General features: G+C 38.8%; 1 pseudogene; it reads right to left on the bottom strand.

Moving 5' to 3' along the window:
* LOC102730217 (adenylosuccinate synthetase isozyme 2-like) overlaps window positions 1-25,788 on the bottom strand; it is a 47,547-nt pseudogene extending 21,759 nt beyond the window's left edge.
* Window positions 25,789-26,057: the final 269 nt, after the last annotated feature.

Genomic DNA, 26,057 nt, shown 5'->3' with positions numbered 1-26,057 from the left:
ACTGCTGTTGCAAGAAATCTTTATAGTCTTATATTTGCTCTCTGGTTCCTCTCTTCACAATATGAAACAAACAAAAACCAGATAGTGGAATTAGGTTGGCCGTGGCATACTGGGAAACACTCTGTAGGCTTTTATACCCCTTGGCCACCTTTCTCCCACTACAAAATATTGTTCTGAAATAACTACTTTGGGGCACCTGGGTGGCTCAGTTGGTTAAGTGTCCAGTTCTTGGTTTCAGCTCAGGTCATGATCTCAGGGTCATGAGATCGAGCCCCATGTTGGGTTCCATGATGATCGTGGAGTCTACTTGAGATTGTCTCTCTCCTTCTCCCTGTGCCCCTCCTCCTTCTCTCTGTCTCTAAAAAAAAAAAAAACAACAAAAACAAAAAAACAAAAAAACTAAACTAATTTGGTGAGAAGTTTTGTAATTTCAAATGAACTTGGTAATGTGACATGCAAATGAGAAATTTAAATATGTTATAACTGGCATTGTTCTGGTGAAATGAGGGGAGTAATGAAAAGGCAAGTTTGAAAGCAGGCTCTTGCAGAGACTCTGGGGAGGAGCAGAAGGAAGGGCTGAGGCAAGCGAGGAAAATAAAGTGAGGGGTGGAAATGAAGGAAGGCCCGTGTGTGGAGGCAGAGATGATCTGTGTCTGCATCTTGTGTCAGAAAACCGGTTTTACTTGTCAAAAAGGTACCTGACAAACCTCTCTGGAAAAGATGAATCTGATGTTATTTTTTTTTTAATTTTATTTATTTGAGAGAGAGAGAGCGCGGACAAGAGAGCTTGAGCAGGGGAGGGCGAGAGGGAGAGGATCTCAAGCAGACTCTGTGCTGAGTGCAGAGCCCAACATGGGGCTTGATCTCACAACCCTGAGATCATGACCTGAGCTGAAATCAAGAGTCTGACACTCAATTGATGGGCTACTCAGGTGCCCTGAATCTGATGTTATTTTAATTAGTCTGTACCACAGAGAAAGAAGGAAGCATCCCTGTTATTTTATTAGGCTCGTATGACACTGATCTAAAACCTGACCAAGATAGCACAAGAAAGGAAACCACAGACTAACCTCACTTATAATTGTTGATGCAAAATCCTAATAAAATACCAGCAAACGGATTCCAACAGTGCACTAGGAGAAAATACACCATAACCAAAGACATTTATTCTAAATGTTCACTGTAGTTCAATATTATGAAGTCTGTAAACATAATCACATTAAAATGCAGAGAAGGGTGTGATGTAGAGCATGCTGGGCTGTTTTAGGACAAAACGACAGGGCCAGAAAGCAGATCATGGGTTGCCAGAGGATGGGACTGGGGAATGTTTGATTACAAAGGAGCAACACAAGGGAAATTTAGGGGTGACAGAACTATTCTGTGTCTTGAACCTGCCTCTGTGCAATCATCAACAGGACATTACATCCAAAAAAGTGAATGTTATTGTAGATAAAAACAAGTATTTAAAAATAAGTTTCAAAAAATGAAAACAAAACAAAAATTCCCAATGAAGCCAATGATTGACTAGGTAAGGTGTAGTGACTGTAACGCATCCAGTTTTCTCACCTGTAAAATGGAGCTCATACTAACACTTACCTCCCAGGGTTGTTCCGAGATTCAGCTTAGCACAACGTCTGGCGTAGAGTGCATCCTCAAGAAATGTTAATCGTTGTTAGTAACAAAATATAGCCATTAAGCACACAAAGTCTGGAGCAAGAAAGCCTGGGTTCAAATTCTTGTTCATCCCCTTATTAATTATGTGGCCTTGGGTAAGTCATTTTGCTTCTGTGCCTCTGTGTCCTCTTATTTTTAAAATATAGATAAGCGTTATTGTGAGAGTTCACTGAGTTTACTGCAGTGGAGTACCTGGAAGTGGGGATTGGGGGAAAGAAACTCCTGAGGCTCCTGTGAGTTCAGAAGGGTAGTGAAGTGAGCTGTGTATGGTCGTGTGTGTGTTGTGTGTGTGTGTAGGGGTGGTCGGTGTTGGTCTCTATGCTATATAAATGAGTTGTATAGATAAGGTACATGGAAAAAAGGACAAGAGAAGAGAGTTTCCACCTGTGGCAGAGATATGGGTATAAATGCTGAGACAGAAGCACAGGTAGATTCTCCAGAGACCAAGGGAGCTGAAAGAGAGACGTGAACTTGGTTCCACCTTGGCCTGGTGTCAAAGGTAGGACGAATTTGCATTAAAGGAGTGTGAAAGTTTACTCAGGCAAAGTAGGTCATCAGAGAAGAGAGTTAAATAGAGGGCCTCGGAGCCTCTGTTTAATGACTTAAATCTCTAACCAGCTACTTGAAGAAAGAGGGGGTTTCTCTGTGACCCCCAATGACCATTGTCATTGCTGTGGCCACTCATGTTGACTCCAGTGGACTGTGTGTCATCTACAAGTGAGAGGGGGCTGGTCAGCAAATGTTCCTTGCCTCAGTGACTCTGAGTAGACCGTTTTCACTGGTGGGCTGGTGGTGGTCACGTGGAGCTGGGAGCCCCTGCTTGGAAGTGAGTCACTGGCCTCATTGCTAAGGCTCACACAAGTCCCAAGAAAATAGGGAAGAGAATAAGATTTAATGAAATGAGAACATTTTTATCCATATGATAAGGGGAAAAAGCAAAATATAAAACTCTGTATGTGCATCTAATTTGGTTAAACATATACATAGAAAAATGACTGGAATGAAACATTAAAACAGTAAATAGTTGTCTCCAAGTGAGGATTACAGATGACTTCTCTTCTTTATATCTTATATCTTTTCTATTTTCTACAATAAAAATGTTTTACTTTTGCAATTAGAGAAGAGGAATGGGCTGCAATTAACTTAGAAGGAAAGAGGTTCCCTGTCCCTGTTCACAGCCTACCTGTTGTTCAGCAACACATTTTTTGCTACTTGTTTTGTACAGGGCAATAACAATTTAATTGCTGGCTACCTTCTCTAATCTCTGGGTGAAGCTCACAGCTTCCCAATCTTTTTTCCATTCCACGGAAGAGGAGCTCTGACGTGGGGCAAAGACATACTGGGGTCCTTAGAAACTCACCACGAGCCATAGTGGTTGGAGCTTGGGTGGGAGTGAGGAAGACATCCAAAGCTCCCTCTTTCTGTGACAAGCAGCTGCTTTAGCTTCACTTCCTGTTACTTCTCTTGCTTTCCTTTCTCTCAGCTGCTGTATAAACATGGGATTGGTATTTTTGCTGGAGCTGCCGTAAAAAAGCACCACAGACTGGGTGGCCAAAACAACAGAAATTTCTTTTTTCACAATTCTGGAGGCTACAGATGTCTGAGATCAAGGTGTCAGCAGGGTTGGTTTCTCCTGAGGCCTCTCGCCTTGGCTTGCAGTTGACCGTCTTCCCCCCACCATCTTCACACGGTCTTCTTTCTGTGTGAGTGTGTCCTAACCTGCTCTTCTTTTAAGGACACTAGTCACATTAGATTTGGGCCTATACCCGAATGAACTCATTTCACCTTAATTACCTCTTTAAAGACCCTATCTCCAAATGCAGTCAGTTGGAGATTCTAGGGGTAGGACTACAACATATGAATTTTGGAGGACACAATTCAGCCCTTAACAGGGTTGAAGTGATTTCTTTTGTTGGGGACTATGTTGCCACTCAGGGAAAGTCAGGAGAGAACCCAGTGTAGAGTTTAAGAGAAAGGATGCAAAAAAAAAAAAAAAAAAAAGTCAGTTTTAACTTCTTGGGTTTTGTATAGCCCACCAGGTTAAGAAACCAGAGAGGAATACACACATTTTCATTTGTCCAGAGTGTCTGTGTCTGTTCTGGGCATATCACCCTCTTAAATCTGTGGCTGTATTGAGGCCACTTGAAGATTTGAAATGTTGGTTGTCTCCTCCTTGGGGACATAAAAAATATATCATTCTGTTGAACTTATCACCAAATTATTGGATGTTTCTACAAAAGCAAAGCAAATCTGAGATCAGAGATGTTAGAATATTGTTCAGTAAATGATGGGGGGTGCAGGGGTGAGCTGGTAAAAGAGTGATCTACTCTGGTCATGTTACCCTTGAAAGCTTGGTTAACATTGTCATTCTCTGTTAAAAAACAAGAAGAAGCCTTCCGAGCCGCTCATATAAAATTTTAAGGCATTAAAATGAGAGAGTTTATCTGTCTCTTCTGCACAAGTGATAAACATCCATGAAGGTACTCTGATCTCTTCCCCAAGATGAATCCTGAAAGTTTTGCAGTATGGAACTGATTTTCACTGACCTAGGAAAGAAACAGGTCAGGCCTATGAATTCTGCCTTTGCCCAGCCAGCAGATGGTGCCATTTTTCTAGGAAATGGAACCAGAATTAGTTTGAATTGCCATTTGGCCATCAATGTGCAAGCTCACAGCGGATTTCCATAGATGTTTATATGTAACCAGTTTCTCTTCTATGAAATTTACTCATCTTAACTGCAGTTAAACAAACTGAAATCTTCAGGCTTAAGTGTAAATGAAGCTTTTATTTTTTAAACACAGGGATAATTAGAAAAAAAATCTGAGCACCTTCTTCCAGATGGATATTTTAGGGTTATATGCTCTCTCCTCCTGCTCACTCACCCATCTTGCTCCAACATATGAACTGACTTCATTTGTACTCATTTTTCCTTCTGAAAGACTCTCTTACAGTCTTTTACTGTTATATATAGTGGTTGGTTTACTGAATTCTATAGTAAAATTATAATTTTTGAGGAATGAGTAGTTCTGAATAGCTACTTTAATACATAATTAATAAATTTAATTTAATAGCTACTTTTAATAATATGTAGCTGAGTATTTACCTTATTATTATTATTTATTTTACTAGAAATATGTGGTCCTTTTTAATCAGCTATTGATTGTATAATAAAATAAATTTAAGTGGCACCTAATTTAAGCATTTAAAATAATTCATTGAAGGATAACCTACAACGCAGTATGTTAAGCCTAATTGTCAAAACAACACCTCTTTTTTTCCAGAAAAGAAAAAATATATGTGCTGCCGAAGCGAGCACTCCAAGAAAGAAAAAATAAAGGTATGATCAAAATTATGACCAACAATTTGGGTTCATTTGGACATTAAAGGTGATTTGGTAGGCATACCAACAGGCAAAATGTTGAAAAATCAATCCACTGGATTTAGAAATAATGGTAAATTTAAAAGGGCAGCTATACATTTCAGAGTTAATGTCTGAAATTAAAGAAAAATATCCACCACTTATCACAATGATCTTTTAATAACTAATATTTTTAACATTAAGATTGCTGTTTTAGGGAATTACCTTCCTCTGGACATTTAATTAAATGTTAAATTTTTTAAATAACTTACACAGATAAGTAAGTTTTGTGATCTGTACAAATTAAAGGATACATGAATATAAGCCCCCTTCCGTGCCAAAGCTCAAATTTGCTATAGTCTCAGCAGAAAATAAACAGTTTACAGGTTAAACAGAATTTATAGCATTACAAAAGTTTCCAGAACCTTTCTTTTCATCATTTTTTTTCTAACAGCAAAGATCAAAATGACAAATTGAATGACCAGAATGTAGAAAATATTTGTGCAAAACTGCGTTAATTGTCCTTATCATTTAATAGAGGTAAAACCTAAGAACACACAATGATAATGATGAAGAAAAACTACACTGAAAGGAACTCTATTTTAAATTTCAAACAACATGGGTCATACTACTTCTAAACACTGAGAGAAAACATGGCACCATGAGCAGCGGGAGCAACACATGACTCGGGGATTCTGCCAGCAAAGGTGGTTGACCCTGGAACATGCCGAAGTTTCTCTCCACACCAGCCAGCCGTCTTAAATGACTGGAAACTATTGTAGGGCTTAAAACTCACTTCAGTGTCTTATTCTTGAAATTTGCAGATCATAAATGAAATATTTACGAAAGTCCTTTCCCCCCCACCTCAAGGAATGTTTCTCGTGTCACGGGAAATCCTTAAAAGAATTGAATCATAGAGGGGCGCCTGGGTGGCTCAGTCGGTTAAGCGTCTGCCTTCGGCTCAGGTCATGATCCCAGGGTGCTGGGATCGAGCCCCGCATCGGGCTCCCTGCTCCGCGGGAAACCTGCTTCTCCCTCTCCCACTCCCCCTGCTTGTGTTCCCTCTCTCGCTGTCTCTCTTTGTCAAATAAATAAATAAAATCTTTAAAAAAAAAAAAAAAAAAAAAAAAAAAAAAAAAAAAAAAAAAAAAAAAAAAAAAAAAAAAAAAGAATTGAATCATAGACTCTCTGGATTTACCTACACTGATGCATTTAGCTTGAATTTGAAGCTCTTCTTCAATAAATCAAATGTAATTTTTTGCACTAACAGGTAGTTCTTTAAGTGTCCTTGCATTTGATATATCTGTGTTCCAAGTGGGAGAGTCTTATATTGAACTTCAACTTTATTTAAGACTTCTTGGTTTGCTGGGAAATTTCACCACCTAACTTGTAAGCAACTCCAACTTTGATTTCCATAAACGTGTCCAAAATATCCAATTTGGCAAGTGCCAATGCAGGAAATCCATTAATCATATGAGCATATTTGAGCAAAATGGGGTCCAGCCAGCCATACCTTCTTTTCCTGCCAGTGGTTACCCCAAACTCTCCACCTCTTGTTTGTAATAATTCCCCAATTTCATTGTCTTACTCTGTAGGGAAGGTACCAATGCCAACTTGAGTTGTGTAAGCTTTTATGATCCCATCACTTCTCCAACACTGTGAGGGGGTATACCCAACCAGGGACAGACACCTCCAACTGTACAGTTCAAAGAGGTTACAAACGGGTAAGTTCCAAAATTAATATCTAGTAGTGCTGCATTGGCGTCTTCTACCAAGATTTTCTTTGGTGGTCCATCTAGGGCCTCGGAGAGGAAATAAACTCCATCTCTCACCATTGGTTTAATCCTTTCCATATAGCCCTTGAGTTTTTGTAATTCACTTTCAGTGTCAATTTCCAAAGTGGGATATATGATTTGTATTGGTTAGCCAGAACTTTGAACCTCCCTGAGAAGCCATCAAAGTCAGAAACAAGATCACACATCCGCAGTCCACCCCCAGTAGCCTCGGAAGAATAAACTGGGCCAATACCTTTTGTGGTACCCCAGATTTTCCTGCTTGTTCTTGTCTCTCTTGCTCCTGGAGACCATCAGGTGCTTGATGAAAATTGAATACGATATGAGCACTGTCAGATAGGATAAGCCTTTTTTCCCAGCCTTCCAGACCTTTTCCTTTTTTCTCTGCTTCCTCAAATAATCTGGGAAGATGAGCTATCACGCTATTTCCAATGAATATGGTAACATTTGGATGAATTATTCCACAATGTCCAGTATGGTCACCCAGTTCCCCCCTGGGCCATGCCCCAGGGTGGCCACAATCCTGGTTGGATATGGAAGATGCCACAGGATTGGTCTCAGCATGGTGGCTCCAGTGACATGAGGAGAGCCTGCAGGAGATGCAGGCAGTGAGGACTGCACGAACTGAACTGCTCTGTGGCCACCAGCCACATGCGGAGGAAGAAGGAGCCAGAGGCCAGCCCGACTATTTACCTTCTTAACTATAAACACTTTTCTTCAAAATTTTCGATGAAAAGTTTCAAATATACAGAATACTTGAAAGACCAATACATAAGCATCATATACCATACCTATCACCTAGATTCAACAATTATTAACATGACATAGATTCAATAGTTAGTAACATTACCATTTTCCTTAATGTATAAATATGTGTGTGTGGATAATATACATATGGAAGTTGGTTACAGACATTTTGACACATGAGCCCTAATATTCAGCATGCGACTCTTTAGAATGAAAACATTCTTCTAACTACTAAACCGTAATCACACCTAAGAATATGAGCAATAATTTCAGTATTATCTAATATCGAGTCCCTAGTCAAAATTTCCTAGTTAACACCCATATATCATTTTATTTATTATTTAATTATTTTAAGTAATCACTACCCCCAACATGGGACTAGAGCTCAATACCCGGAGATCAAGTGTCACCTGCTCCAAGGACTGAGCTAGCTAGGCGCCCCATCCTCATATATCTTTTGTAGTTGATTTTGTTTAACTGGATCCAATCAAGGCTCAGATGTTGTTTTTGGTTGTTTTGTTTGCTCACTCACCTCTACTTAAGACAGTGATTTTTTTTTTTATTTTAAAGATTTTTATTTATTTGACTGAGAGAGAGAGCAAGACAGGGAACACAAGCAGGGGGAGTGGGAGAGGGAGAAGCAGTCCTCCCACTGAGCAGGGAGCTGGATGTGGGACTTGATCCCAGGACCCTGGGATCACGACCTGAGCTGAAGGCAGATGCTTAATGACTGAGCCACCCAGGCGCCCCCCCCCTCTTTTTTTTAAACAGACCAAGCCTGTTATTTAGAATGTTCCACATTCTGGATTTGTCTGATTGTTTCCTTATAGGCTTGTTCTTAACCTGTGTTCCTCAGATATCAAAGCCTGAGAGGAAGGCTTATGTGCTGTAAATAATAATGATATTTCTAACTCAAATTCAACATTATACATTATATCTTACCTTTGATTTTACATAGATACCTCTTCTTTCTTAATTAACAATCTAAATTCTTAATAACACTAACAGTTTACTTATTTGCTTTACCTTACAATTTTTTAAAACAATAGCACCAATATTACTAGTTCAAAAAACTAAGTGAAGATAAAGATTTCTTTGTGGTTCTTTTATCTTTATAACATATCTAATGATTGGATAACAATGTGCTAAGCTTAAAAAACATTTGAAATAATTTTGTCCTCGCATGGTTATGTTAAAAATTTGATAAATATTTAAGTTTGTTTTGTGTTGTTTTTTTTTTAAAGATTTTATTTATTTATTTGAGAGAGAATGAGAGAGAGCACATGAGAAGGGGGAGGGTCAGAAGGAGAAGCAGACTCCCTGCTGAGCAGGGAGCCCGATGCGGGACTCGATCCAGGGACTCCAGGATCATGACCTGAGCCGAAGGCAGTCGCTTAACCAACTGAGCCACCCAGGTGCCCTGTTTTGTGTTGTTTTAAATTAAATAGTTTCTTTCCCTTTTTGGTTAATTTTATTTTTTGAATTATAGAAAACATTTACAGGAGTAAAAAAAATCAAAATTATATAAAGATGTAAAGTCATAGAAGTCTTACTTCCATCTTTATCCCCTCTACCTGATTTCTCCTCTGTCCCTATAGATGACCATTTTAAAAAATTAGTTTCTGGTTTATTCTTCCTATTAATTTTTGCAATAACAGGCAAGTATGTATTGTCCTCCTGTTTTTTTTCTCACAGAGCATAGCATATTCTATATCCTGTTTCACAATTTGTTCTTTTCACTTAATAAGATATCCTAAATGTCACCCCATATTAGTATATAGAGGTCTTTCTCACGCCACCCTCATGGTTGCATAGTACTCCATTGTGTGGATGTGTCATGGTTGATTCATCAATTTCCTTCCATTCATCATTCAACCCATTGGCAGATATATGGGTTATTTGGAAATGTTTTTTAAAATTTTGATAATTTTGGATAGAAATTTAAAAAATGTATTTCATACTTTTCTAACTTTATAAACAGAGTTCTGTTTTTTCTTGATGCCTCAGGTTCTCATCTGGTTTTGTTAGTTGCTGCTAATTTGCTTGAAATTGAAAATTAGATCACCAAACCTGTAACAATTGCCTATAAAATAGGAGTGATAGACATGAGCAAGGCCCCAGGGAGCTTTCCTATGAGGTAAACTATCCATCCAGACCTACCTAGAAACTTAGGTTTTGAATGTCTTCCTTTTATGCCTTATTTTGCTGTTTTGTTTGATTTATATTAATTTTCTGCCAAAACTACCCTCATACTTCTAAGGTACATTCAGATTATCAGCAGAAGGTACATTTTTTTCCGTATAAATTTTTCTGGAAATTGAATCGTGCATACTTCCATAATGAAGTAGCAAAATCTTTCCTGCCCTGGAGATAAGTTTGATTCTGTGGAGGATGGAGAGAGTGAGAAATAGAAATGCTAGTAGTCTAGGAAGAGGTCAGCACATACACAGAGCAATGGGCACATATATACAGGTGAAAATACATTGTAATATATACCTGTATATACCTGTATATACCTCTAATACCTGAGCATACCCCTGTAATACTTAATATAAATTTTTCTGCTTTTCATATTCAGTGGTATATCATAAGCATTTTTCTGTGTTATGAAGAACCCTATTGACTATGATTTTAAAATGCCTGAAAATAATGCATTGTATAGAGCAGAATATTAAAAATTTACTTTTATCAGTAAGCCTCTTTCTGTTCAAATGGAATCTACATAGAAGTTTCATATATGGTTCAGACAAGGTTCTGACAGTTTCATTAGTCAGTTTTGACCATCATATTTTAATTACTTATAGCTCTTTCTTGTTTTTCCGATTATTTCTTTTGTTCTTACTTGATGGGTGCTATGTCTTCCCATTCCTCTGAGTGTTAGTTTTATAGTTTTCTTGTTTCCTGCATTGTCTCTGTTTCCTCCAAGCTACTTTTTCTTATTTGATTGTTTTGATCTGTCTATTTTGGAGGGAAGACTTGCCTGACATTTCTAGAGTCTGTAGCTGTGCACTGTTATTAAAGAGTAAAGCACTAAAATGCTGACTGGAATCTGTGTGCAGGTAGGTGAGGCGTGTTAACTGGTGTGCTTGATTATGGGATGATCAGGTCTAAGCTGGATCTGTTGAGGGGCCCCCAAATGCATGAGTCTATGGAGCTGCTCTTTGTGACCATTCAGTCTTCCAGAGAAAGGTCCTGGAGTCCAGGGTTTGGAAGAGGTAAGCCTGGTTGCTGGCACTCTTGGACTGGGGAAGGGAGCTTAGTCTCAGGGTGCAGGCTTTCCCTTAATTTCCATTTTTAGTCTGAGACATCATCATCACAACTCTCTGTCATGCCTGTGTTTTTAAGTACAGAATCTCTGTTTCTATGCTGCCGAGAATAAATCTCCTATCTCTTTGGGGGGAGTTAAAGGTTGTCTGACGGCTCAATTAGAAGGAGGGACCTAGGACTAACTATTCCCCACAAGATTTTTCCAGTTTTTTTTCACTTGCTTCTCCCACACTGTAGCTGAAACTGCTGATTTCTGATTTCTTTCAGGGGTTTTGTGGGGGGTGAATCAGCATTTTCTCATTAGTTTCTCCTTCACAGGCCCTTGGGTTTCAGCTTCCTTCAGCTCTGCCAAGTCATTTTTGACTTCTCCATCTGTTTTTCACCTTCAGAAATTTTATTGAATTATCATGTCCACTATTGTCCCTTCTCTGGTTCTCTTTGTCCCTTGTCCCCTTTCCTGTGGTGTTTTAGAAACAAGCAGATATAATGCATGTATCCAGTCCTTCATATTTACCCAGAAGCCTCTTCAAGTAGGCTTAACTCTTCACTATTTGGGAAAAAGTATTCTTTTTATGAAATATGTGAAGATCCCCTAAAGCCCACCATAGATCCTACTATACATTGTACCATAATTAGCTAGCCATTACCCTAGTGTTGTACATCTAGGTTGGCTTCCAGTTTGATATTATGGTGATAACACAATGTGAGCATTTTGGTGCGTGAATTATCCACATTATGGCTATTTTTCTGCTTAAATTGTTTAAATTTGCATTTCTTCAAGTGTTTTTTTCCTCCCATATATGTATGAGATCTGCATTTCTTCTTTTGTGATTTATCTATTATATATCATAATATTTATATTATATATTATAATATTTATATATGTTAATTTGTTGTACTTAAGGCAGTATATTTATGGTTAAGTGTTTGCTTTTTAATTTTTGTTTACTTTTGGGAGTGTAGACACTACAAATTTTGCACAAACATACCTGAATTTTTAAATGATTTCTTCCATCACTTTAATTTATTTATTTATTTAAGACTTTATTTATTTATTTGAGAGAGTGAGCATGAGTGGGGGGGAGGGGCAAAGGGAGAGGGGGAGGCAGATTCCCTGCTGAGCAGGGAGCTGGACAAGGGGCTCAATCCTAGGACTCTGGGCTCATGACCTGAGCCAAAGGCAGATTGACTGAGCCACCCAGGTGTCCCCTTCCATCACTTTTAAACTCAAAAATATATTCTCTTGTAAATATTTCGTAAATATTCTGATTTGGGAGTTAAAGATGAGAGAATTATTATCATAGGGGTTAGAGCTAAAGTTCTTTTTTTGTACTAACATGAAAATATGTCTATTTTATAAAAATTTTAAAGTAGAATCCAAATGGTATATTCATATATATATGAATTGCATTATATATATGCAACTGCATTAAAATATGTATAGGAAATTCTAGAAAGAAAATACAACCAATGATTTATAGTTATTGTCTTTGGGAACTAAATTTTTCTCTATGTTTAGGTATTATATTTTCTATATTTCCTTAAATATATGGGCATTCTTTTTATATTACAAATGAAAAATTAAATCTTAATTTTCAAGGCTAGTTTATTTATTTTTAAAATTTTATTTATTTAAGTAATCTCTCCACCAAATGTGGGGCTTGAACTCATGGCCCAAGATCAAGAGCCACATGCTCTTCAGACTGAGCCAGTCAGGCATCCCCCACCAACTTAAAAAAAAATTTTAAAGACTAGTTTAGAAATAAAGTATAAACAAATAGTTTTGAGAAGTATGATGATTATTTTCTTAGTGATAAGTTCTCCAAAAAATTTTTTAAATATAAAAAAAGCTGTATGTAATCAATGTATACAACTTAGTGAGTTTGGAGATAATTTTACACCCATGAAACCATCACCACAATCTAAGCCATCAACATAGTCATCAAATCCAAAAGTTTCCTCCTGCCCTCTTATTATTATTATTATTATTATTTATTTATTTACTTGACATAAGATCTAGCCTTGTAGCAAACTTTTAACTGTGCAATATAGAATGGGGTGGTAACTAGTTAAGGTACTAGTTAAGAGTTCTGAGGTTACAGCAGTGCACTCTGGGAAAAATATGGAGAGAGAAGATTTGGGGTGGATGAGACTGAGGTTTGGGGGATGCCCCCAGCAAGGAAGGGAAGGAGAAAGTGGATTCAATGAAGAACTAAGCAGAGAGGTGCCTGAGAGAGCTGTCATGGTGTAAGCCCTCTGAAGAGAGTAAAGCCTAATGAAAATGTAAGATGATGATCCTGCTGGGGTGTTCGTCTTCTTGCCACTGTGCTGAACTCCAAGACCATTCCTGCAGATGCTGCTAGGCACAGCTGAAGACAAGCATGTTGAGATGGAGACAAAAAGTGCTTCATTTTTTTGTGCGTGACAGAGGTACATCACGTTGCAGCAGGCTTTTGTGTAGTTCACTAGACTCATTTTAGCACTCACAATCACTGTCTTTTCAAGAGAAGTTAGTACTGCAAACTTAAAACGCCATAAAACCCCAATCTTTGGCTGTTCCTTTTCTCTCCCTTTTCAAGAAGTGTTTTTAAGTAACCTGAATTATAAGGCTATTGTTTCTCAAATTGAAAGTGTAGTTCCCCCAAGCAGCAGTGTGCACTTTCCGTTAGGAAGTGTGAGCAAGAGCCACAGAGCTCACCACAATTGGTGCTGAACTATAATTGTCCAAATTGGGTATTTTCACTTTGCTTCTTCCAGTTCTTGGGCCCATTCTTGGTATTATCCTCTACCTTCCACCTTTACCACTCTAAGAGAACTTTCTTTTCTTTTTTTTTTTTAAGTTTTTATTCAAATTCCAGTTGGTTAACATACAATATAATATCAGTTTCAGGTGTACAATATAGTGATTCAACACTTCCATACAACACCTAGTTCCCTAAGAGAACATTAAATGACTGTTTGCAGTGGTGGCTCCTGGAAAAAGCCCACTGTATGTGTAGGCGATGACTTAGAATGGAAAAGTAATGCTGGATTTATGAGGTTGTAGGACTTTTCAGGAAGACAGGACAGAATGAGGAAGGGACCCCAGGATGTCAAGGTTGTTAACCATATCTTCGTTGAAGATGATGTATGTCCTATCATTTATCAAATGTACTTAGTTATTTTGCAGATATTTTAATGAAAATTATGTTCACATAAAATTAGAGATTATGCAGTGCCTCTAGTCTTTTGGCCTGATTTTTAATAGCATCACTGGCTAGTTCCATTAGATTTCCACTGATTTTGTTTAGGTTAGCGACATATAAATACACCCTAATGGTATAACCCATCAGCTTTCAGGGTCTCAATGCTGAGTATTCCCACCAAATTACCCCTGTGATGACTCCTTGGGTTTTCTAAAGATGGCTTTTTAGTAACAACTTGAACACATCAGTTTCCATGGCCTTCAAATCAATGCCAGTTAAACCAACCCAGGCCTAAATCTTGATTCTTAGTTTTCCATTCTAATGAAAATTACTGTGATGAAGGAACAGTGATTCCAATAAACAAACGTTTACTGAGTACCAACTGTGTGCAAGACCAAGTGATGCCATTCTCATTGCCCAGTTTGAGTAGAATGCTCTGTGAGTGCTGATGCGGGGAACAGAGGCAGGCAGCACAGAGGAAAGCTTGGAAAGTTTTCAAGATTAATTAGCACAAAGGTGGGGCATTTGGGATATCTGGCACCAGATAGTGATCAACAGTACTAATTATACTCTCATATTAAATCAGTTATGGTGGATGAAATGGAGTTGATCAGCCAGTGTGGTTAAGGAAGCTCCAGCTGTTGTGAGCTTCTCTTTAAAATATGTTTACATGTCTCTATAGCTCATGTATTAGTGGCTTGCACTTCATTTTTATTTTTCTTTGAGAAAATGATCTCCATTTCCCCCCCCAGTTATAGTAGAAAGTTGAGACATAAGACTAAGATATGTAACAAATCACCTGGAACGATACATTCTCAGCCAAGTCACAGTGTAGTCAACACTATTTATTTTCAGTGTCTTGATATTTATGCGAGGGTGCTCACAATACTACAAAGGACATGTGATGGATCTTGAGGCATAAGTTCTCAACTATGTCACTTCGTTATTAGATAGAAGAATGTGTAATGTGTTCTGTTCATTAGCATTCCAATAAGGAAGTGAGATGGCATTTGAGGCTGAGTAGGGCTGGCTGGTGGGATCAAGAATGGCTATTTTATTTTTTTGAGCTCATGCATACTTAAGTAACATCTTTCTGGTAGGTTCAGGTGAGTGCCATGTGAAGGCTGGTGTGACCTTTTTTTAATTGGAGTTTTTTTTTTTTTTTAGTAGATTCAACGCATTCAGTATTTTCGGGTAGGATATAAAAATGAAAAATGTACCTCTCTTTCTGATAAAGAATTTTTTAGTAAGTGGCCACATATATTCACATATGATACCTCTTGGAGAATATTCAGTCTTCTGTATTTTCTGTAAATTGGTAGTTAGATCTAGAGTCTGTCAATTCTAGAGGATTGTGGGGCGCCTGGGTGGCTCAGTCGTTAAGCGTCTGCCTTCAGCTCAGGTCATGATCCCAGGGTCCTGGGATGGAGCCCCGCGTCGGGCTCCCTGTTCTGCGGGAAGCCTGCTTCTCCCTCTCCCACTCCCCCTGCTTGTGTTCCCTCTCTCACTATGTATCTCTCTGTCTAATAAATAAATAAAATCTTTAAAAAAAATTCTAGAGGACTGATCAGATTTGGGTTAAATTATTTTTGGCAACAATACTTCCATAGATAGTAGTGAGTGTATGTATGTATATATATATGTGTGTGTGTGTGTGTGTGTGTGTATGTATGTATATATGTGTGTGTATATATATATATTCATAGAGTGCTTGGTTATTTCTCTTTTGTTCTGTTAGCAATTGTAGATGATATTTGCCTAAATCCCTTAATTCATTAGAGGTTGCAAAATGTTGATGTTTTAATTGTATCTTTCTTTCTTTACTAACTGGTATACTTCTGTAAAGAGAACTTGCCCTTATCAACTCTTTGGTTACCCTGAGATATAGTTTATATGGGAAAATCAGGAAAACACTTAATTTGGGGGCTGACTAGGGCTGGATGGTTTTTAAACTAATAAGATATTATGATTTTTGCTTCAAATAATCAATGGTATTTAAAGAAATTTAAAAATATTAAAGATGAAACTCTTTTATATTTACCCAGGTATTTACTTTTTCTTGTGTTCTTAGTTTCTTCTTGCAGATTCAAGGTTTCTATCCAGTGTCATTTGCCTCCAGCCTTTGGAATTTCTTCTAGTGCAGTATTTGCAATGAGTTCTTTTAGCTATTTATTTGAACATGTCTTTATTTTACTGCAGTTTTTGAAGGATATTCTTGTGGGTTATAGAATTCTAGGTGGATAGTTTTTTCCTTCAGTACTTTAGACATATCATTCCATTGTCTTGTCATCCCTTTTTTCTGATGAGAAAAGTCAGGGATCATTTGTAACATTGGCCCCCTGTGTGTAATATGTCATTTTTCTCTGACTGCTTTGAAGTTTATTTTCATCTTTGACTATGATATGCCTAGTTATTTTTATTTTTTAAAATCTTGCTTGAGCGCTGTGAATTGTGCAAGACTGTTGAATTTCAGATCTGTACCTCTGAAACAAATGCAATATATGTTAAGAAAAAAAAAGAAGAAGAAGAAGAAGGTAGCGGGAGGGGAAGAATGAAGCGGGGGAAATCGGAGGGGTGGACGAACCATGAGAGACGATGAACTCTGACAAACAGGCTGGGGGTTCTAGAGGGGAGGGGGTGGGAGGATGGGTTGGCCTGGTGGTGGGTATTGAGGAGGGCACGTTCTGCATGGAGCACTGGGTGTTATGCACAAACAATGAATCATGGAACACTTCATCTAGAACTAATGATGTAATGTATGGGGATTAACATAAGAATAAAAAAAAAATAAAAAAAATAAAATCTTGCTTGAGGTTTGCTGATCTTGTATTTATTCTGCTTGATGCTGGATGTGTTTGATCAATTTTAGAAAATCCTTGATTTTTATCTCTTTAAAGATTTCTTTTATCCCCATTTTCTCTCTTCTTCTCCTTCGGGGATTCCAATAGCACGTATATTACACTCTTTCGTATTGCTCCTCAAATCTCAGATGCTTTCTTCCAGTTTTTCCCATTATTTTTCACCTTCATGTTTCCTTTTGTATAGTTTCTTTGTATAGTTTTCTGTTTTCAAGTAATAATTCATTTCCTCTGCAGTGTTCAATCTGCTGTTAAGCTCATTAAGTGAATTCTTCATTTCTGGTATAATCTTTATGTCCAGCATTTCCTTTTGTTTATTTTTATAATTTCCATTAACCTGCTGAAATCCTTCATAAGCTCATGTGTATTGTCCAAATTGACCAATAGATGCCTTAACATATGTATCATATTTATTTTAAAGTCCCTGTCTGATGATTCCTTCATCTGAGTGTTTCTTTCTCCTTAATGTAACCTGTAATTTCTTATTGTGTACCAGCTATTTTATTAAGCAGTTTGAAATAAAGTTTGAGATTGAGATAAAGAGCATTTACTCCAATAAAAAGACACACTCTTTTTTTCTTTCAGGCTGCTACGAAGAGAGTACTAATTTGTAATTTACTTGGGTCTGGGCTTTGTGGCAGCTTTAGCTTTATTCAATTCTCTACTGGCTTCAAATATTTAGGACTTTCTCTTCAGTAGGGACTGGAGTCTGAACACTGGTGAGATTCCAGGAATCTCTTTACTGTACAGATGAACTGTTTGAGTTTTGAACTATGGAAGATCCTTCTCGGCTTTGTAGCCTTGCTGTCAGCTTTTTGAGTCTTTGGGAGTTTTCTTTGCTTTCTAGTTCTGTTCCCAATATTCTATGCCTGGAGATATCTGCCCCTATCCTGCTCAGAGTCTTTGGAAGGCTGCTTCAGTATGCTCAAGAAGGCCAGAGTACCTGAGAAGCATTTCTTTCAGCTTTTTTGCTGAAAAGGCAGGAGGAACACTGTAATCAAAGGCGTTGAGGTGGAAATAGACTAATTTGTTCAGGGGACTGTAACACAACTGGTCTGGTTGGTATGGAGTGTACAGATGGAGGGAAGTCAGGGTGTTGAATCAATGCCTAAGGTATTAGTTGGCACCATATTAGAATGGGCTTGGATGTTAAGGCAACACCTTTGTACTTCTTGGTAGTTGGAAAACTTGGCCTGATAATGACCAAGAAAATGACATGCTGCAAATGGCAATTTAGAAAGATTAATATTGCCACATAATGCGTTATGATTGGAGAGTTAGTCTTGAGCCAAGGAAATCAACAAAGTGATTATTGGAATGTTTCATGCACAAGGTGATAAGAGCTCCCATCAGGACAAGCAGAGAAAATGGTCCAACTTCTTTGAAGAATTCTTCACCTCTATGACCTGTTCATACTCATGCTTCCTTCTCTAGAAGTTTCTGGCACTTATGTATGCTTTTTTTTTTTTCCACGAGCTTCTGTGACTTAAAAGAAGGAACAGTAATTTGTGTTATGCTAGCATTGAGGGGGAAGATTTTACTCAGAGATAATTGAAATATCAAAATAGAATTCAATATTATACCTCTTGCTTTCATCAGTGTGAGAAGAAATTACTCCTGGAAATCATCTTTTGTTAGGATTTCGTTCATTAAGATTCAAGTGACTCCTTACATTTGAGGGGTTATAGGTGTGTCTCAGTGATGATAGATTACAATATACCAAAGTAAGAAATAAGTTTAAGATTTTTGTGGCATAAGGCATTAATGCTCCCCCCCCCATACCACATATCCATTTTGAGTTGGCAGGGGCACCAGCAGACTGTAGACTCTCAGGAGTCAAACTAATGGAGCTGTTGCCATTTCAACCATCACCAACTACTCTACCAGAGGGAAAAGGAAGGTGGTAAGCCCTGTCTCTTAAAGCTTCTGTCTGGAAGTGCCATAAGTTCCTTCTCACATTTCATGGCCCAAAGTCACATGATTATACCTACTTCTAGAGGTGGAGAGGTGTTTGCAATGGACCTGGCAGAGAGAAAGCCAGAAGATATGTGATCAGCCCTAATGACTACCATAGACTCACTTTAATAATCTCATTGAAACTTTGGACCCCGGGGCGCCTGGATGGCTCAGTCAGTTGAGGGTCTGACTCTTGGTTTCAGCTCAGGTCATGATCTCAGGGTTGTGGGATTGAGCCCTGTGTCTGGCTGTGTGCTCAGCAGGGAGTCTGCTTGAGATTCTCTCTCTCCCTCTCCCTTTGCCTATCCCCCTGCTCTCTCTCTCTCAAATAAATAAATAAATCTAAAAAAACACTATGGACCCTCCCTCCAAAAAAATGTACACATATACATATTTTGGTACATTTCATTTCTATTTCAGATGGTTCGCAAGCATCCTGAAGCTTACTCACTGATTCCCAAAAAGTTCAATTACAGGATAAGAACCTTAGTTCTAAATTATATATTCATTGTGATTTCTCTACCAATATTGATCTGTTATTTCCTCCAACTCTTTAACCCCAATCTCTCTTAAAAAAAAAAAAGATGCCTTTTGCCTCCTATGTAGAGTGCTGTGGGGATCTAAACACTGTCAGATTCTGGGGATATGTTCTAGAGCAGCATGAACTCACATAATAATTCAAACACTGTCACTTCATAGCAATGTGACTGGGACAAGTTACTTAACATTCTGTGTCTTGATTTTGTCTCCAAGTAGAAATTTTAAAATCCTTACAGAGTTCTTGAACATTTAAAGGGACAGATATTTATGGGTCAGGGCATAATGTTCTTTATCCATAACAAGCTTGCAAAGTTGGGTGGTCTGTAAGAGGTGGAGAAATGGTAATAACAATGAAATCCTAAGTGTTATTAGAAGAAAGTCACCCTGTTTAATACCACAAAGGCATAGGTTGTGCCCCTACTGCTGATTCATGGCCTAATTGCAGAAGAAGGAATTGAATATTGAAAGTAATTGTGAGGTTGGTATGGGTAATTGCCAAATGATTACCTTAGGAAATAAGTGCTTTTGATTCAGAAGAGGGGGAGATTGCTATAGGCTGGGCCAGAGGGTGGGGAGCAGGGAGTTTAGCCATGGGGCACAAGATACTGTGTTTTACAATAAGAAATATATATTTGGTTTTTATCCCTGCTTCTGGCACAAAGTCCTAAAACCCTTGGAATTTCCTAAGTGATAAGGGCAAAAAAGGTGTCTTAATATTCATAACAAGCTCCTTTCAGCCACACCTGAGTTTATATTAATGAGGAGACTTTGGGAAAGCACCTAAGGATGGGGAAGGGGTGGTTGCTAGGAGAACTGACTCAATGATTACAGGGTTGGAACTTTGAGTTCTACTTCCGGACCTCTAGAGAGAGGAGAGGAGGTGGAAATTGAAATCAGTCACCAATGGCTCATGACTTAATCAATCATACCTAAATAATGAAGCCTCCATAAAAACCCAGAAGAGTAGGGTTTGGAGAGCTTGTAGGTTAGGCAACCAGAATGCTTCCACATGACACCATGTGGGTCCCCAAACTCTACTAGGGCAGTAGCTTTTTTGTTCAGGACCTTGCCCTCTGTATCTCTTCATCTGGCTGTTGATTCATATCCTTTAATATGCTTTATAATAGACCAGTAATCTAGTGAATAAATGGGTTTCCTGAGTTCTGTGAGGCTTGCTCCTCCATCACTGGACAAAGGGGCAAAAAAGCACAAAGAAGCAGAGAGGCCCTCTGCCCTTGGATGAATTGAACACTTGTCTTTTTGGGCAGTCATTATGGAGGAGAGGCTCAGAAACCAGAAACCAGTGCTGAGCAGGGTGCTCTACTGAGCAGAGTTCTCTCTACAGAGAACCAGCCTGGTATTAAGTTCCTTGAGTTCACCTGTACTGAGATATATATATATATATATATATATATATATATATTTAAAAATTTAGTCCCCTAATTCCAAGTCAGGCATCCTTCGCAAAGAGTCTACTGGGGTACCAAAACTATTTACTGCCTTTTCTATATCTAATTGCCCCCAAATGATTATTGTAGATTGTTTATTGCCCCCATTCCTGTATCTTTTGGTAGGAAATAATGGAAGTCATTTTGACCATTGAACTGTAGATTCACTTCAGGACTCACTTCAGGACCAAGCTAGATGGGGATGAGAATTCTAGTAGACATTGATTTATGAGAAGGCTGCCCCATTCCCTAAGAGCATCTCCATTTCCTACTGGAAAGTTTCTCCTGCATTGTGAGTGGGTGACTAAATCCAATGGCCAGGGGTGCTCTCCTAGTGGAGCTCCTGCTACGTGACAAGAAACATCAGGAGAGGTGAGCATGACTTTAACACCACTCTTCTCCCCATGGCTGCCATTGCTCCAATTCCTCCAACATGACAAACTCATTCCAGCTTCTGAGACTTTGCCATCAATGTTCTTCTTGCCTGGAGCACTTTGTCCCCAGATGGTCTATAATGTAAGCACCAGGAGAGCAAAGATTTCGTCTACTCGGTTCTGGTGTATCCCTAGTGCCTAGCCTGTAGTCCACACTCAGAAAATGAAAGCCACTGAATGAATGAGCCCGTCTCTAGTACAGTCAAGGGGCAGGCAGTTAGCCTGGGTGATAGGCAATGGGTGATTTGAGCTTGACAGATCAGGCCCTTTCTCCCGGGATTTTGACTCATAAGTGAAGGCATTGAAGCAGTGAGTGGTAGGTCATTCACTGTTGCACCCCAAAGGGGCTATGAGAACATATTGAGCCTGGTCCTCTGTGTGGCTTATGGAACCAGCCTCAGTATTTTATAGACCACACTTAATATTTTACCCTTCAAATACCACCTGAATATAGCTGGACTATTTAAACATGGGACTGTTTAATCATCCTGTTTTTGGTTTGTTTTTCCTATTCCTGGCTTGTTACAGACAGATATCCAATTCCCATTCTTTGAGATTTTGGCCAGTGTTTGTTTTTGCCATGTACCTTTTATTCCCTGTCTCAGAAAGAACTCTGTTTACTCTGTGTGGATTTTTTCAATAATTGGATTTTTGTATCATCATTTACAGCTAATGACAACCCTTCCATGTCCTGCAGAAATAGAGGTTGAGGATGGCTGGTGTAGAAGCCAAGAATTTTGGGGTTTTCCACTAGTCGTGTCCATTGGAAGACATAGCAGTCAATCCCTCCCACCTAAATATTGTCCATAGCCTGAAGAAAAACCATTATCCCAGAATACTCAGAGGATAAAAAACCCAGAATTAACTTTTTAGGAATCTGTACCATGGATATTGACCAGTTTTTTCAGTAGGTGCTTCACCAGCCCAACAAACTGTTCCCCTCATCGGTACCTATGAAAATGTGTGGTGCCTGTAAACACTAAGCATTTTGTTTAAATATTAAACTTTAAAGTGCTACATCAATTTTTAATGTGCAAACTGTCCTTGAAAGGCTCTGTTAGGTTGCTCTGCCCTATCAGGGAAATACTTGAGGGACATTAGGCGAGCTCTCAGGTTACAAGGAAAAGGCCTACTCCACTGCAAACCCTCCTCAGAGCGTCTCTGAAAAGCCAATTTGTGAGCAGAGGGCAGGCTGGCTCTGAATCACTTAAAGCCTCTATTTCCAAAACTGCTTTACCCAGTCAAATCCTCAGGAACCTGCAAGCCTGGACACTTCTTCAGTCAATGGAACTTAGGGCTTACCTTTTGCAAAGAATTGCTGACCGGAGGAGAATCGTCTAGAACAGTCCAGCACAGCAATTTTCATTGGTGGAATTAGGGGCTCTAGTGAGAATGTCTCCGCAGTGAGTCACTCCCTTGTTTCTCCCCCACACATGTCACCTGATGAGTTTCTGCCACATTTGAATGAGGAGTTGTGTCTTGACTAAACTGGATTTCTATGTTAAATGTTGTCATAGGTGAGCACAACCCATTCCTTTACCTTATATGGGACATGGATTTGTAAAGAGCAGCGTCAGGGAAAGGCTGGGACCATGATGCCTGACTTGGAACTTGGGTGGTCATTGTGAGGAGGAGCACCACTCATGAATTTAGTTTACATCATGTATTTGACCGTTCATCTGTTTGTTTACTTGTGGAAGTAATTTATGGAGCGCCCATAAGCTGTCGGGCAGCCACTGTGTTTGAGACACAGTGAGATGTGAGGGACATGGTATGAATTAAAATTGGGCAGTCACTGCATGGTCGAGTTTGGAGGTTCTGTCATTGGCTTGGACACCTGTTAGGACAGACTCAACATTGCTGTCTCTCTGAGAGTAGACAGGCTCACGTACCACCTGAGCCTTAGAATGTTCTGAAAAACACATATGGGGTACAGCTTTAGATCTTCTCAGGCTGCGCTTTAAGACTTTGCTGCCACATAATTTGGGATGTAAGTGTGACAAAGGGATTTGAAATTCAGAAATAATAGAAGATGGGATTGCTTGAAAGCTGGTTGTTGGAGCTTCAAGAACCAAGGATTTCATACTGATTTGCAGCTTCAGTACAAACTGAATTATGAATAATGCAGAAAGGAAAGAAAATTGTATACTTTGGATATTAGGCCTAGATCTCTGTTAACTGCCCAGAAGGACCGATTGTGGTTGAAAATTTACTGCTTCTTTATTCTGTGCATCTGTTAGCTTCACCGTTCGATAAGGTAGCCACTAACCACTTGTGGCTATTTACATTAAAATTAAATATAATTAAAAATTACTTTCTTGGTCACATTAGCCACATTTCATGATAGAAATGGCAGAAAGTTCTGCTGGACAGCACTATAGACAATAATGTGAGGCTAAGAAACTGGGGTAATACATTCCTACGATATGCCCTCTCCCATTTCCCTCAGTGGGTATTCCAAACCTTCAGCTCACTCAAGCTTTGTACCCTAGTTCCTCATCACTTGCGGCAGGTAGTTGTGATTCTTACTTTACATGGAAAATAGACAACATTAGGTATTTAGCTTTTTACCTCTTGGCCCTCTATCCCTTCCACCTGCTTCCTTGCACCTGCACCTATTTACCATCCTTTCTTAGGGGAGAAGCGACATCCTTCCTGTTTACTGTGAATCCCTCCATCTGTGCCTTAGAATCAACTCTTCTGTGTCTTCAAGGACCAGACTTTATCAATTAACTACCTACCCTACCTACCTACCTTTATATATATATTTATTTAATTTATATTATATTTATAAATATATATTTATATACTTATATATGTGTTATGTATATAAATATACACACATATATATTTGATACTTATAGATTCATAAATTGGAAAAAAGGTAAAGGGGATCCTGTGTACCCTTCACCCAGCTTTCTTCAATGATAACATCTTGCATAATTGTAATGCAGTATCAAAAGCAGGTAATAGACATTGGTACAATCTACAAACTTTATTCAGATTTCACCACTTTTGTATGCGCTCAGTGAGTGAGTGTATATATAATTTATATGACATCCAAGAATGTTGATAATATAGCATGTAACCTTTTAAACCTGGCTCTTTTCACTCTGCGTCATTCCCATGAAGTCCATCGCAGTTTCTTGTATCAGTAGTTTGTTGCTGGTGTTTGCTGAACAGTATTCCAATGGTATGGAAATACCACAGTTTGTTGAACCATGCACCCATTGAAGGATGTCTGCCTTCCATCCCTGCCCTCCAGTTTTCTAGGGTATTATAAATGAAGCTGCTCTAAGCATTCATGTTTTTAAGTAAACATAAGTTCTCGTTTCTCTAGGATAAACGCCCAAGAGTTTAATTGTTGAGTTGAATGGCAAGTCCAGGTTGGATTTCTTAAGAAACTGCACACTGTTCCCCAGAGCATCTGTACCATTTCACATTCATGGCAATGAGTGAGTGATCCAGTTTCCTCCGTGTCCTTGACAGCATTTGGTATTCCTCACTGTTATTTTAGCCATTCTACTAGGTGTGTGGGGATATCTTAAGGTGGTCTAAAGTTTCATTCCTCTTTAATTTTTGTTAACATGGTTCTTGATGTTGAATATCTCTTTGTATGCTTATTTGCCATACATCCTCTTTGATAAAATGTCTTTTCATGTCTTTGATGAAATATTTTGCCCATTTTCTAATTGGATTGTTTGCTGACTGCTACATTTTGAGAGTTCTTTATATATCCTACAAAGCCTTTGTTGGGTATGTGGTTTGGAAATATTTTCTCCCAGTATAGCCTGTTTTTTCATACTCTTCAGAGTCTTCGGTGGAGAAAAAAATAATTTAACTTTGATATGGTCTCTCTCCTATAGATTCAACTTACATGTTTAAGCTAACTCACTCCCAATATTTTTTTCCCTCAGTGCAAAAACTGTATCTTGGTGCCTCTACCTTGAAAACTACATCTACCTTGAGTTTCTTTTCCTACTGCCATATCAGCTGACAGTGCTGTAATCTAGCTGGCGCCCAAAACAGACACCTGGAAGTCATCCTTGACTCCTCCAATCCTTCAGCTTCTTCCTCTAACCACACACCAAAATCTGTCTCTTCTTACTAAATATTTCTCAAGCCCGTCCTATTTTGTTGTGTTATCCCCTGTGCCATTATCTTAGTTCACGTCCTTGTTATTTCTTGTCAGGATCATTGTATTGAGCTCCTAATTGTACTCCTGGCTTCCAGTCCCGCCTGACACAAAGCCAGTTTCCACATGGTTGCAGAATGATCTAGCTAAAGTGCAAGCTAGTTATATTATTCTCTTGCTTACCCTCATCTCCAAAGTGAAGTTTAAATTCCTTCACATGCTGTACACGTTCTTTTGTGCGTCTTCCTCAGCCTCATCTCTTACTGCTCCCCAGCACCAACCATTCTACGGTACTTGCAGTTTCTCAAATGCAGTGTGATATCTTGACTCCAGTCCTTTGCTTGGGATGTTCTCTCCTGCCTCTTTGCTTGAGGCTTCTCCTTTGCACTCCATGTTCCACAGGAGAGCAACTCCTCCAAGGTAACTTCCCTGAGCACCAGAGACAGGATTACGTCCTGTTTGTTCATAAGATGACTCAACCAAGTTAGGGACTACATCTATATATCGGCATAACAAAGTACTTGTACATAGTTTACAAACATTATGGAAGAAATGAATGAATCTTACTAATTAATTCCCTCAGTATTAAAGGTATCTGCTTCTCCCTCTTCCCTCGACTGGAATCTCTGGAGCACAGGAATTTTTTCTAGTTTCTATCTATA

Source organism: Leptonychotes weddellii, chromosome 14 (assembly GCF_054177405.1).
Source record: "Leptonychotes weddellii isolate Sample4059 chromosome 14, ASM5417740v2, whole genome shotgun sequence".
NCBI lineage: Eukaryota > Metazoa > Chordata > Mammalia > Carnivora > Phocidae > Leptonychotes > Leptonychotes weddellii.
The sequence above is the reverse complement of the archived record's forward strand: the minus strand, read 5'-3'. Positions and strand labels throughout refer to the sequence as shown.